The sequence below is a fragment of the Tursiops truncatus genome, chromosome 11 (assembly GCF_011762595.2).
Source record: "Tursiops truncatus isolate mTurTru1 chromosome 11, mTurTru1.mat.Y, whole genome shotgun sequence".
In the NCBI taxonomy this organism is placed as follows: domain Eukaryota; kingdom Metazoa; phylum Chordata; class Mammalia; order Artiodactyla; family Delphinidae; genus Tursiops; species Tursiops truncatus.
The window spans coordinates 30,848,929-30,862,857 of NC_047044.1; the positions used below are offsets into that span (position 1 = coordinate 30,848,929).

The window sequence follows — 13,929 nt, forward strand, 5'->3', positions numbered from 1 at the left end:
CTTATGTAGTTTTTCCTCCACAACATTCCTGTGCTGGAGCTAACTTGTTCAATGTCAAAGTAACAATAGGGCTTGATGTCTTAGTTTCATCTTATAAGCAGAACTCTTTTTTGTAGAAATACCTGTTTTCCCTGGGTGGGTCCATTACTCTATATTAATTGAGCCAACTGTATATGAAATATCGAGCCTAATTATTGGGCAGAAAATGGCAAATTATTTTGTCTTTGTTGGGCTGAACATTTATTTGTATCTTAGAGGGAAGTGAGTATGGCATTAAGGAGGAAAGGATGAGGAAGTAATTTTGCAGGTGAGGAATCTGCAAAAGGTTTAGTGTTACTCTGTGATTTTCCTCTGCCACTGGCTGGCCTGATCCAGGTGAGGCTGCAGTTTTAGGCTTGATCACAGAGTGAGAATTTTGCAGAGCATAGTGTCAGACCTAGGATGGACACACACATGAGCAAGAAGCAAATCGCTATTGTTAAAACCAGGAAGATGTTGGGAACATTTGTTTCTGCTACTTATCCCGAGCTGACTGATGCTTGGGGGCCCAGAGACTTTAGCTAACTTAACCTAAGATCACAGACTAATAAATTGTGGAGCCAGGATTTGAATCCAGGAAGCCTAATTCCAGAACGTATGCATATAACCACTCTTGTGTAGGAGGAAGAATTTCTTGGACTTTGTGTGTAGAATAGACTGGAATAGGGAGAGGCTAGAGACAAGGATCCTATTTAGGAAGACTCTAAATATGAAGTTATGGGAATCTGGAAGAGGGTGCATATTTAGGGACTCTGATTTACATAGAGTAGCTGCTTCACAAACAACACTTGAAAAGGTGAATGAGTGAGCTTTTTTCACTACAGGTGCCAGTAAGTGCTGCTGTCACCACCACTTTCTGGGTAGTCATTTTTTTTACTGTACTTCTTTGCTTTGCCCACACATCATTGCTGGCGGAGTCACTGAGTCACAGCTTCCCTGAGGATGATCGCCGCCCCCCACCAACGGTTCAGTCTGCACTCTCCAAACAGATGGAAGGCACCCTGCCCTTTTGCTAGATCCTCAGTCAGCACTGTCACAGCTCTTTATTGCCTTTTCCCATCCTTTCCTTTGCGGGTTCAGCGCTGTTAACTGAAACTTAATTCACTCTTCCTTCATGTTACTTATAACGTCTCAGCAGAAAGTCTCTTCTCTGATAAGTCCTCTTGCCCTTTCTCTCACCCTTTCTTTTGCATTTGGTGCTAAGGACGGCATAGGGGGTTACTGAAAGATAAAAAGAGTCTCTCTTCAGTTTCACAAATGCAATTCTTCTCTGATTTGGTAATATTTAGAACCTGGGAACATTAGCCTACATTCCCAGTCTGTGCTCCCCGCTGCCTAAATCCTCATGCTAGAAAAGCAGTCAGCAAACTTAAAACCCACGATTGCTCTAAGTAGGTCTAAGCAAGTCCCATATTTCACCGGCAGTTGGAAATGGAGAACAAAGGAAGGAAAGGAAAAGTGGTAGGACAAAGGGAATGGGGTGAAGAAGAAGGAGGAAAGTGTGGAGAAAGCTTGCTTGTACTAAAAGCATGCATTCTTATCTTCAAGATGCTCACTTAAGGCCATTTGTTTTTTCTTATGTGGTAGAAGCTGATGTCACTTTCTGGGGATAAAATGGTAGGATATCTTTGAAAGTAATTTTTACAGGAATGAACAATTTTGTAAAATTTCTGACACAGGCTTGTATAACCAAAATGAATTTTTTTAAAAAAGGATGGTTTAATGTGAAAAATCTATTTCTGGTAGGTATTATGCCTCTCATAACGTGGTCATCTTTTAAATGACAGTCATTAAAGTGCAGTGGGGCTGCGCGTGAGCGGTAGCCAGCAGCATTGGAAAGATGGGAAAAGAAGAGGAAAAAAAAAAAAAAAAAACGATCACTTTGGTTCCAGAAAACCTCCTAAAAAGAGGAAGGCGTATCAGGCCCTCAAAGCCACCCAAGAGAGGCAGGCACTTTTGCAAGAAAAGGAGCAGAGGAAATGAAAAGAGCTCCAGTTTAAGTGACTAGAATGGTTCCTAAATGATTCCTGGCAGCAACTACATGACAGGGTGCACCTTAGATGGTTAGAAGGGAAACCCCATGGCTTGAAAGTGCCAGATAAACCTTTCTTGGCCTTTGTTGTAGGCATCCAAAGGATTAACGTGGTGAGTTTACTGGTGCAGAGTACCACTGCAAGACTTTGCCTAAGTAAGATTTTCAGTGGTATCTTTGTGTAAGTAAACCCTCATACCATAAAAACGCTTTGGTATAGTGGACTCTTATGTGGCCTGGGGAATTTGCAAATCTAAAGTCTGTTTGGGAACTCAGTTTGAAACACGGACAAGCCAAGGTCAAGAATAAAATCATCCCTCTAACAGACAACACAGTGATTGAGGAGCACCTGGGGAAGTTTGGTGTCATTTGCTTGGAAGACTTCATTCATGAAATTGCCTTCCCAGGGAAGAATTTTCAGGCGACCTCAGGGTTCTTGTGCCCTTTCCAACTCTCAGTGGCCCATCACACTACCAAGAATAGGGTGGGCTTCCTCAAGCAAGTGAGCTCACCTGGTTATGGAGGCAAACACATCAATTGGCTCATCCAGCAGCTGAACTAAACTTGGAATCTCTGAAAGTACAAGTGCATTGCAAGAATATGTTTTTGTTTTATGTAATTGTTACCCAGTATCTTCAAAGAAGGTTATTTTCTGCTATATCTTCAGAAACTGGAGGGGAAGTGTCAGGGAAAAGATGGCGATGTTCACAGCAGGCACTTTTCATCCCACCCCAGTTCCAAGGAAAAGTTCCTGTGTATTTTCCACATTAGCCACCATGCACCTCTGAAACCAGCAAAGGACTCATGCCATGGAGGAGGGAGTCCTGTTTTGTCATATCTTCTTTCCTGGGCTTTAATGTTGGTGAATGAATACCCAAGCATGAATACAAGACAGCAGTGGACCAAGCCCAGGGACATACTTGAACGTGGGGATTCCTATGGCCTTGTTTTGGGAAGAACTTGAAATACAATTAGAAAGAAGTGCACACACACATAAAAATTATGACAATTAACCTGGAACAAATATTCAGGAAGGCTGAAGTGAAGTCTATGAAATCATGAATGGTGTAGCTTCATAATAAACAATAGCTCAGTTTCATAGATATTTATTTAGTTTATGGATTTCAACTCATGTACTAAGCCCTGAGAATACAGAGATAAAAGAGACACAGTCCTGCAGTGAACTGGGGACTCATACAGTAATTCATGTAGAACAGAGGTAGTGGTGGGCTTCCTAAATGATGTGAAGGATGTAGTAAGTCTTGAGTGAGTAGATCTTCAGAAGAGAACACTGCAGTCAGAAGAAAGGAAGGGCCTCTGAGGAACTATGAGAATTGATAGAGCTTAAAACATGAAGCAGAGAGTGATGGGCAATGAGAGTTGAGAAGTAAGAACACCTTGCTACTTTTACATGGCAATTAGGACATTTAAAGATTATATTATTCCATGGAAAGGCTCACGTTCCAGTGGTGCTGGGAAAACTGAATAACTACATGTAAAAGAATGAAATTAGAACATTATCTAATACCATATACAAAAGTAAACTCAATATGGATTAAAGACCTAAATGTAAGACTGGATACTATAAAGCTCTTTGAGGAAAACATAGGCAGGTACCTCTTTGATATAAATTGCAGCAATATTTCTTTGGATCTGCTCCTAGAGTAATGAAAATAAAATCAGAAATAAACAAATGGGACCTAATTAAATTTAAAAGCTTTTACACAGCAAAGGAAACCAAAAACTAAACAAAAAGACAACCTACAGAATGGGAGAAAATATTTGCAAATGATGCAACTGATAAGTGATTTATTTCCAAAATATACAAACAGTTCATACAGCTCAATATATAAAAAAAAAACCCAATCAAAAAATGGGCAAAAGACCTAAATAGGTATTTTTCCAAAGAAGATATATAGATGGTCAACAGGCACGTGAAAAGATGCTCAACATCACTAATTAGTGGAGAAATGCAAATCAAAACCACGATGAGCTATCACTTTACACTGGTCAGAATGGCCATCATCAAAAAGTCTACAAGTAATAAATGCTGGAGAGGGTGTGGAGGAAAGGGAACCCTCCTACACCGTTGGTGGGAATGTAAATTAGTGTAGCCACTATGGAGAACAGTACAAATGTTCCTTAAAAAACTAAAAATAGAGTTACCCTATGATCCAGCAATCCCATTTCTGGGCATATATCCGGAGAAAACTCTAACCTGAAAAGATACATGCACCGCAATGATCATAGCAGCACTATTTACAATAGCCAAGACATGGAAGCAATTTAAATGTCCACAAATAGATGAATGGGTAAAGAAGATGTGTATATTCCAATATACAATGGAATATTACTCATAAAAAGGAATGAAATAATGCTATTTGCAGCAACATGGATGGACCTAGAGATTATCACACCAAGTGAAGTAAGTCAGACAGAGAAAGACAAAATCAGATAAGATCACTTATATGTGGAATATAAAAAAATGATACAAATGAACTCAGTTACAAAACAGAAATAGACTCACAGACATAGAAAACAAACTTATGGTCACCAAAGGGGAAAGGGGGGGAGGGAGAAATTTAGAATTTGGAATTAACAGATACACACTACTATATATAAAATAGATAAACAACAAGAACCTATGTATAGCACAGGGAACTATATTTAGTATTTTGTAATAACCTGAGATGGAAAAGAAGCTGAGGGAGAATAGATATATATATGTATAACTGAATCACTTTTCTGTACACCTGAAACAGTGTAATTCAACTATACGTCAATTTTAAAAATTTTTAAATGAATAAGATCAATAAAAAAATCATATTTCAGATAAAACCCTAGAAGATTAATAATAAATTATCTGCATGTTATAGCACATGTTTGATGCCATTCTCAGCATATGGTTATTTCCTATATTCTTACATGTAAATGGCGTGAGTCTTGCTCATTTAAATACTTAACTATGTGTGCAGTATTTGTATGTCAGAAAACACAAGAGATGTATCAGAGTAGTATATACTTAAGTATTAAATACAGGGCACAAAAACAGCTTCTTATGAATTCAAAGGAAGGAGAAAACCTTTGTAGGTTGAGTGATACCCTGTGGTTTGTCTTCCTCTTTTCACTCCTTTCCCCCTCTTCCCTTTCTTTCTTTCCCTCCACAATTAAGTACTGGTCTCTGTGTGCCAGGATGTATGCCAAGAACTGGGAATATAGTGGTTAGCAGAAATAGATGGCTATTAAACAATTCTCCCCCAAACATAATTATAATAATCGTGTGTTCTCAAGAAAGCATACACCATAAAAGGGCATAAACAAGGCTGAATGCCACAAAGGAAATCTTCCTGAAGAGTTTGTTAAACTCACACCTGAAGCATAATGAGAAGACAGAACGGATTCCTGAAGGAGGAGTAGGTGTAGACAGATGGTCAGGAGCAGGGGAGGACATGTGAGCCTCACGAAATGAAGTGACGAAAGACAAGGACAGGAGAACTCCCAACGGACAGCTCAGAGGATTCATCTGATGCATAATGAGAGCATCAGTTGCTACACTATTCCTTCTTCAGTTCATCTATATGAAAACCTTTTCTGACACCATTAAAATCCATCCTTTCTTCATATCCTACTTTTTATTTGAGTGGTTTCTGTAGGACTTACAGGCTTTCTATTTTTTCTTTTCTCATGCTCCTTTATCAGGTAATTAATTTAGACCACACTCATTTAGAACTTATTTCGACACAATTTAGTTCAAAAAAGATTGCTGTATACTTGGAAGAAACACAAATACATTTCTTTCCATTTCTTCTGTATTTTATCTTTTAATTCAGATATATCTCACACCAAATTAGGCTGCACTGAAGCTCCTGAAACAACTTTGACCGTTTTAATATGGCAAGTTCCATGGCAACCCTTTCCGATCACCACTGCAAGTGTGGCTATAAGACCGTTTCTTACTGGATGCCTTGGCTAGTGGGGGCCAAGGATTTGGACATAACCTTGTTGCTACTGCTGGCAGCTGTCCAGGCCCAAATATCTTGATGTTGATATTTCTCCCCTTCTATATTTAACAGATGGGCTTATTGAACTTCCTTCAGTGCTCACTAGCCAATGATCAGCAAGCTGAATATGATAGGCCTGGGGTGAATCATAACAGCTATTCCGAGGTTGCAGGATTCTTCCTTGCCCAAACCCAAGACGCAACTTTGTTGGGAAAAAAATCACAGAGCCAAGATTACTGATTGAGAACTCAGAAACCTCAAGTAGGCACTCAGAGCTGCTCAGGAATCAAATTATGTTTCTCCATCTCTGTGGGATGACTGTACCATATCATCTCCTTTTTCCTCAAACCTCCCACACATCCTCCTCCTACTGATGACCCAGACTCATATACTTCATTGAGAAAATAGAAGTCATTGAAAATGAACTCATCTTCCCACCACAAAACCTGCCAATTTGGTGCATTTGCATCCCAATTCTCCTTCCTCCACAATGAAGCAAGTGCTCCTCCTGTAAAAAGAAGGGATATTTTTCTACTTTTGCTCTGGATCCCACTACCTCTTGTGTTATCAAAGACTTTGCTCCTTGAGTTATTCATGCTTTCCCTCAGCAGTAACATCTCACTGTTCATTTAATTATCCCCTTTATCGTACAAGCATGCTGTACTATTTCCTCCTAAGACTTTGTTTTATACACATAACCATACATACTGTTTCAGTTCCTGCCTTATTTTCTGTTCTCCTTTGAACCAAACTCCAAATATATAACTGAACAAACTGCTTCTACCTCCTCATCTTTCTTCCACTCTTCAACCAAGCCCAATGTGCTTCTACATCTCTTCTACCTGGAAACCCCTCTGGTAAGGTCAGCAACAACCTTCAGGTTGTCAAATCCAGTGAACTTCTGCCCTGCTCATCTTCCTTGGCTTCTCAGCAATATTTGTCAAAGTTGACATTCTACTTGCTTGAAGCATGCTTATCTCTTGGTTTCCAGGATCATTTTCCTAATTTCCTTCTACTTCTCAATCTTCTCTGTTAGGTTCGCTTCTTAAATGTTGGCATTTCTCAGAGGTTGTCCTAGGTCTTTATCTTATCTTTTGTCTAAATTTTCATCTTACTTATATCATTCATTTCCACTGTTTTAAATGTTATGTGTTGAGTTGTGGTAACTTATTTCTTGCTTCTTCATTTGTATAAATTATGAACGTCACATATTCAAATGCCCCAAGCAGAACACTGAGCTCCTTTGTTCTCGTTTGACTTAAGCAACTCTTTATCCAGTTGATCAAGACAAAACTGAAGATCCATTCTTTTTCTTTTTAAAAATTTGAGGTGAAAAGCACATAACACAAAATGAACAATTTTAAAGTGAAAAATTCAGTACTTACTATGACTTAGTCACTGTTCTATTGGTTTCCCATGAAATAATTCATTTAAACCTCAAAACGGTGCAGTAGATACTATTATTATTGCTCTTTGCAGGTGAGGAAACAAAGCAATTTGCTCAAGGTCACCAGCGAATACATGACTTCTCAGTGACTTCTTCCCTCAGGCATTTGAACTCACTGAATTTCCTCCTGCCTTCAGGGTCTACACACATCCTCCTCCCTCAGCTGAAAACATCCATTCCTCCTTCCATCCTTCACGTCTCAGCTTAAATGACAACTTCTCTGGGTGCCTATTTCTGCAGTAAGTATCCTTTCCTGTGATTCATCTCTCTTTTTCTTTTTTAATGCTCAAAGCTGCTATTTCAACTTGTAATTATGGTGTTTTTTATTGCTTTGTTCGGTTGGTTTTTGCTTGTTAAACCTCTAGAATATAAGCCTCTTGAGGTCAAGGACTATGTTTCATTTATTTGTTTGTCCTTGTTATAATTATTATACCCCCTGAATTTTTCACAGTTGCTGGTACAGGTTGGATTAATGAATGAATGGCTCCATTTCTATATTTTATGTGGGGAAAAATGAGTTGAATTACCTAGACTTTTATTTTGGTCTTTGAGTAGTTCTGTATCCCTTCCTCCTGTCTTCTCACCACCTACTCAGTGGAGAAAAGAAAAAGACACTGCCCTCAGTTCCAGATGTTGCTAAATAATTTTCAACTTTATTGCTCTGGGCAGGCTCTGGTTGAATTCCTCACTTGATTCCAGGGAAGATTAAGCAGAACTTGTCCAAACAAAATACAGCCTAGCAACATCTGGTCTCTTCGTGGTGTGGTTTGAAGTTCTTGCTAGTTGGTGGCTCCTTGTTTCCCCTCCATGTCTCTACTCATTTTTTTTAAGTAACAACACTTGGAGTTATTAAAGCAGACACCTGGCACACTGGTCAGGCAGTACAGCTTTACCTTATAATCAGTGCATCATTGAGATGAAAATAACACCATGCCACAGTGTGACAATTATAAGACTGCAGGAAGCAAGACAATACCCAGCCTGTGATGACAACCCACATTCTGCCAACACTATAGAAAATGAGTCCGCAAATTGCTTACTCCAAGCTCTCCCACATGAGTCTGTTCCCCCCACAATACTTGCCTCTTAATTCAGAGAGAATGCCCCTAGGAAGATGAAGAGGTAGAGCTCTGTGAAGTGTCCTGACATGTGGCTTTCTGCTACACATTGATCTTAAACTTACACAGCTGCTGTCCCTTAGGATAATCAGGAAAATAGAGGGCTCAGAAGTCATGACAGCTGTCTTTTACTGACTGCTAGAGGATTTACGTGCAACTTTCACCATCTCGCAAAGCAGGAATTACATTTCTGTCTTCATGTCAGATAACGAAACTGAAGATTCAAGATATTAGCCAACTTGTCCTTTGCCATTTGACTAGGAAGTGGAAAAGCTAGAATTCTAACCTATGTCTGAATGACTATCAAGCCACAGTGATACCTGGATACCACACTGCTTTCGAGATTAAAGACTATTAATTATAAATAACTTAAATACTAAGTAAATATATATATTAGTAAAAGTTAAACCTCAAGGTGGGATACATTGCATATCATTAGCAATAGTCTGCTGTGTCTTTAAAACATATTTGAGTTCTTGGTTAATTATTTTAATCATGATATTAATAACATGTATTGATTGAGGGGTTCCCCGGTCCCGGGTGCAGTGCTATTGGTATTATCTTCTTTCCCTTTATAAAAACTCTATGAGAGGAATACTGTGATTATCTTTATCCTATAGAAGAGAAAGCTGAGGTTGGAGAGGTTAGTTAGCTCAACCAGCTATAAAGTGGCAGAGGCTGGAGAGTTGAACTCCCAAACCATGCTCATAACCATGTTAACTGGCCTTCCATGCATTAACTGTGATCATGCAGCTTTCCACCTGTTCCTAGCATTTAAGCAGATGTTATCTGTAGATTCTGCCAGAGTCAACACTGATGGTTCTGCAACTTCTTGTCACAGTCCCAAGAACTAATTATACGTCTTTCACGGAGCCATCGCAGTGGCATGGATTAGTTGAAGGCAGGAGATTCTGGATAATTTACTACAGTCGTGGAATATCTATTGGGTGTGATGCATAGTGCAAGGAGCAATTCATTGACAGACGGAAAAGATGTGGAAATTATGTACCCTATTCTCAAGCAGTTTAGTCAGAAAAAAATTTTAAGTGTAAAAGACCTGGTTGAATAATTGAATAGCAAGAATTTAATTTCAAAGGAGTTATAGTACTGGTCCAATGAGTAAAGGTCTATTGAGTGCAAAAAATCTACATTCTAGGAGCTGGCACATGGGTTTTGATCAGGCATCTGAAAATGCTAAGATACAGATTATTAGAGACGGAAGAAAAGTTGGGGAGGAAGCCAAGCATAAATAAGAGCACAGATGCAGGATGTAGCAACTTGGTTGGCAAGCGATGGGCATGACTAGAACCGGAATCCAGGATAGAGAGCCAGTGGGGGGAAGGGCAGGTCTTTGGACAAGCTGGCATGACCTCAGAGTGCTCAGAGGGACTCTGTTCTTTAAATGACCCCAAGTATTGTTCAGGCTATCTTGTTTGTCACTGCCTCTCTTTGACTTTCTGTTTGTCTCCTTAAACATGAAACAATTTCCTTCTCCGGCCTCATACAAGTGACTTATATAAAACCTATAGCCTTCACTGCCAGCCACTAATTAATTATCTTGCAGGTATGCCTTCCCAGGTTCAAAGGAGCCTATGCATAAAAATTGCTACATTTTCTACTTATGGAAATATCATGTAATATCAACCAGACACTATTCATCAGCACTTGAGCAATCAACGCACTTTTACCAAGTTCCTTGATGTGCAGGGTATGGGTCTAGGCACTGTTCCTAAAAATTAGATGTTTTATTAAAAGCACTTGCAATGATTCAGAAATTTTTCTTTGATATCAAAAGAGTTGAGCGAAATCTTTGGGGTTTGTTAAAAATGATAGAAGTTGGAACTTTTCAGACAGACATTGAATGTGGGTGTTAAGTGGGTTTTCAATGGTATTTGATTCATCAAATTTATCTTGCTGTTATTCTGAGTTATTATTTTTGCCTTTAAAGTAGAATATTTGGAATGGGGGAACACTTCCTTTATTTTTTAGAATGTTTTCAGTTTCCTGAAAATAGATATAATGAAGGAAAGAAAAGAACAAATGGCAATGCTTTGGATAAGTCATGGAATGACTACTTTATAATGTCAAAACAGCTAAATATATTTTCCCTTATGATGTGTAGGGGGACATTCAGCCCAGCAAGCATGTGTAACATTTTCATATTCAAATCCATCTACCATTGTACCAAATAGTTCACTCTTTTTTTTTTTTTTTTTTTTTTTTTTGCGGTACGCGGGCCTCTCACTGTTGTGGCCTCTTACGCTGCGGAGCACAGGCTCCGGACGCGCAGGCCCAGCGGCCATGGCTCACGGTCCCAGCCGCTCCGCAGCATGTGGGATCCTCGCGGACCGGGGCACAAACCCGTGTCCCCTGCATTGGCAGGTAGACTCTCAACCACTGCGCCACCAGGGAAGCCCTAAGTAGTTCACTCTTAAATGCCCCCACCCCAATCTCAATCACTAGCCCACGTTAATTTGTGCAATAACTAAGAGGAAGCTTCTGCCTGGGCTCAGATCCCAGTTCTGCTACTCACTAACTTATCTCATAGGGCTGTTCTGAGGATTAAATGAATCAATATACATAAAAGCTGCCTAATATAAACAATATATGTTAGCTGACAGTAATAATTAAAATAAAAATAAAGGAAAATGAGCTTGTTAGCTCTGTGACTATAATACTACTAACATTGTCTTTGTAATACTGATACCGTTTGAGATGAAATTTATAATCTATTAAGCATTGTGCCTATTTTACATCTCATTTAATCCTCACAATGAAGCCATCCATGAGTTGGTGTCATTACTATTTCCCTTAACTTACAGTTGGGGGTCAAGTGACTTGCCCAGGGTCACACAGGTTGGGAGTGATAGAGCAGAATTGGAAACTACGGCAGTATGATTCCAGAACTTTTATCTTTAGTCACTCTGCTGCACTGTCTTTGCATAATTATCCTCAGTTATGAAGCCAGTTCCTAAAATCCAATTAGTCATCCTGCAAGTTTTCTATCTTCTCTAGGTAGCCTCAGAACCCAGTACTATCAACTCCCTCTGTAAGGTACTCATATACTTCCGCCGGGCTGAGATTACTTTGGTTGGCTTTTGTTAGAAATCACATTCCAAAGATACCCAATAACTTTACCTTTATCTAGAGATTCAAATTAAATATGAGTTGTACTTTTATAATATTCCAAAATGTTTGCATATAGCCCTATGTGGTAGGTACCATTATTCCCATTTATGGATGAAAACCTGAGGCTCAGAAAAACTAGATAACTTTCCCAAAGTCTCATAATGAGTATGAATCAGAAAGCTCTTGATTTCTGGTCTAGTGTTCTTCCTATTAGTGATGTGACTAAGTTAGAGTCAAGATTCTTTTTTTCCTTAGTAGCATAATTTGGGGTGTCTAGATTGCCCTCATTTCATAGCAACACAATTATAAAGATGAACTTTGAATCGATCATCCCCTGGGTTTGTTTAAAAACGTAAAGGCCATGCTTAGCTTCTATTCTGCTGTGCATGTTTGAGAGGGAAATGGTTTACTACAAGAGCTCTGCTGTCTTTCTGTGAAATTTACATGCATGCTGTGAAGTGATCTTTGAGTTCATGCTCTTGGACTGTGTTTCCCACCTACTTGCAGGATGATGAAACTGGACAGCTGCTTCCTGGGGGCAAGGTGAAGATGTAGATAATAGGCAGTCCCTTCCAACCACTGGAGAGGAGTTCTACCATAAGACCCAAAGACCCCTCAGCCTTCTGTTCCACCGATGGCTTCTCAGTGATCTGTTTGCACATTCTTTTCCTGCTTGGTAATTAGCACCAGCTGTCTCAACTTAAAAGGAAGGAATCCCTTTGAAATCCTCCCTATCCTCCGTGAAATGTGTTACTGAAACGTGCTAATTAGTAACTGGACTTAGGACAACACAGACATGTGTTTCCTGTGAGTACTGTAGAAGGAAGAGGAGGAATACGAACATCTGTTTGGTTGCATATGTGTGTGTATAGTTTTCTAATTTTCAAAATGACATTTTTAATGAAAATCTATCTGCTCAAATGGAATTGGGAGCCAGTAGCTAAGGCCCAGGCCCCCCATGCGTTGATTGCTCTCCCTTCAATTGCAGTCTCGGCTCAAGCTTGTCTGTATCTCCACATGCAGAGAGCAGGGCCAGTGGAGCCTTCCCTCTGTGCCTCAGCAAATTGACTTCCCTGTCAACATCCCCTTGCCCTTCACCAGAGTATCAGGAATCATGGGGCTCCAGGGAAATAAAAAAATAATTCCTCTTCCTTTGGGGACTGCTGTCCCAAAGTACACTGATAGCCAAGTGGGTCTGTCACAATTAGTGCATCCCAGTATTTGAGGAGAGAGCCTAGAAACATAATGTAGCATTGCGTTAAATGCACTTTGCTCAAAATGGAGGAGCCACTGGTTTGCCAGTTCAAACTATGATTGAAAATCTGCGTCTTCACAAATGACTTGAGCAGCAAGTTCCAGGGTTTCAAACTTCCTTGATGGTCTGGGGGCAAGAGCTGCTCATGACGCGGATGGGAAGCTGGTTGTTTTTATGGGAGCACTTGGGGATTTATTGACAGGATGAAGGGAGCTCACAGGAGGCTTAGAAAAAGGGTGGGTAGCATTTTCTAACTCCAAGGTCATTCCCTTGGAACAGGGAACAGGCTCCCTTGGAACCTAAGTTTGATAGGTTGAACTTAGGTCACATCACTTCCACCTGGTCGTAAGGTGGGATGGGGACAGTCATCAGAAGATCTTCCCTGTTGATGGGAAGCTCAGTCTGGAGGTTGTTGTTCTTTTCAAAATCACATATGGTGGTGGAAGTCAGGTTATTCTTGGCAACAAAATTTGATAAATAACTACTACAGAGGCCTACTGAAGGACGATTCTGTTAGTCCACTGTGCATCAACTGTGGTTAGATGCAGTCTTGTGTGGCCAATGCTGTGCGAGACCTGCCCTGTTAATCTGAACATCCGGCCTAAGTGGCCTTGCTCTGGGAAGTCAGTCAATGACTGGGAGTCTCCTGCTGTACACCCCAGGGTACAGCAAGCCTCATTCCAAGGACTCCGTACCTCATGTGCATTAGGTCTATGTTAGCTCTTTGATTACCCACCTGGCTCTGCCCCATGCCCTTGACCCATTCCCAGACATCCTTCCCTTGACACCTGTGGGCTCTTGGGCTTTGGCCTGGCTGCCTGGCTTCTCTGAATATGGGATTTCAGGCTCTCTCCAGCTGGGTAGGTCAGATAAGAACGTCAGGGTGCTATTTTTTCTCCTACATGTTT

At 40.2% G+C, this 13,929-nt stretch overlaps 1 pseudogene; it reads left to right on the forward strand.

Moving 5' to 3' along the window:
* The first annotated feature begins 1,879 nt into the window (after positions 1-1,879).
* On the forward strand, positions 1,880-2,633 carry LOC101318743 (large ribosomal subunit protein uL30-like; annotated as a pseudogene).
* The last annotated feature ends 11,296 nt before the right edge of the window (positions 2,634-13,929 follow it).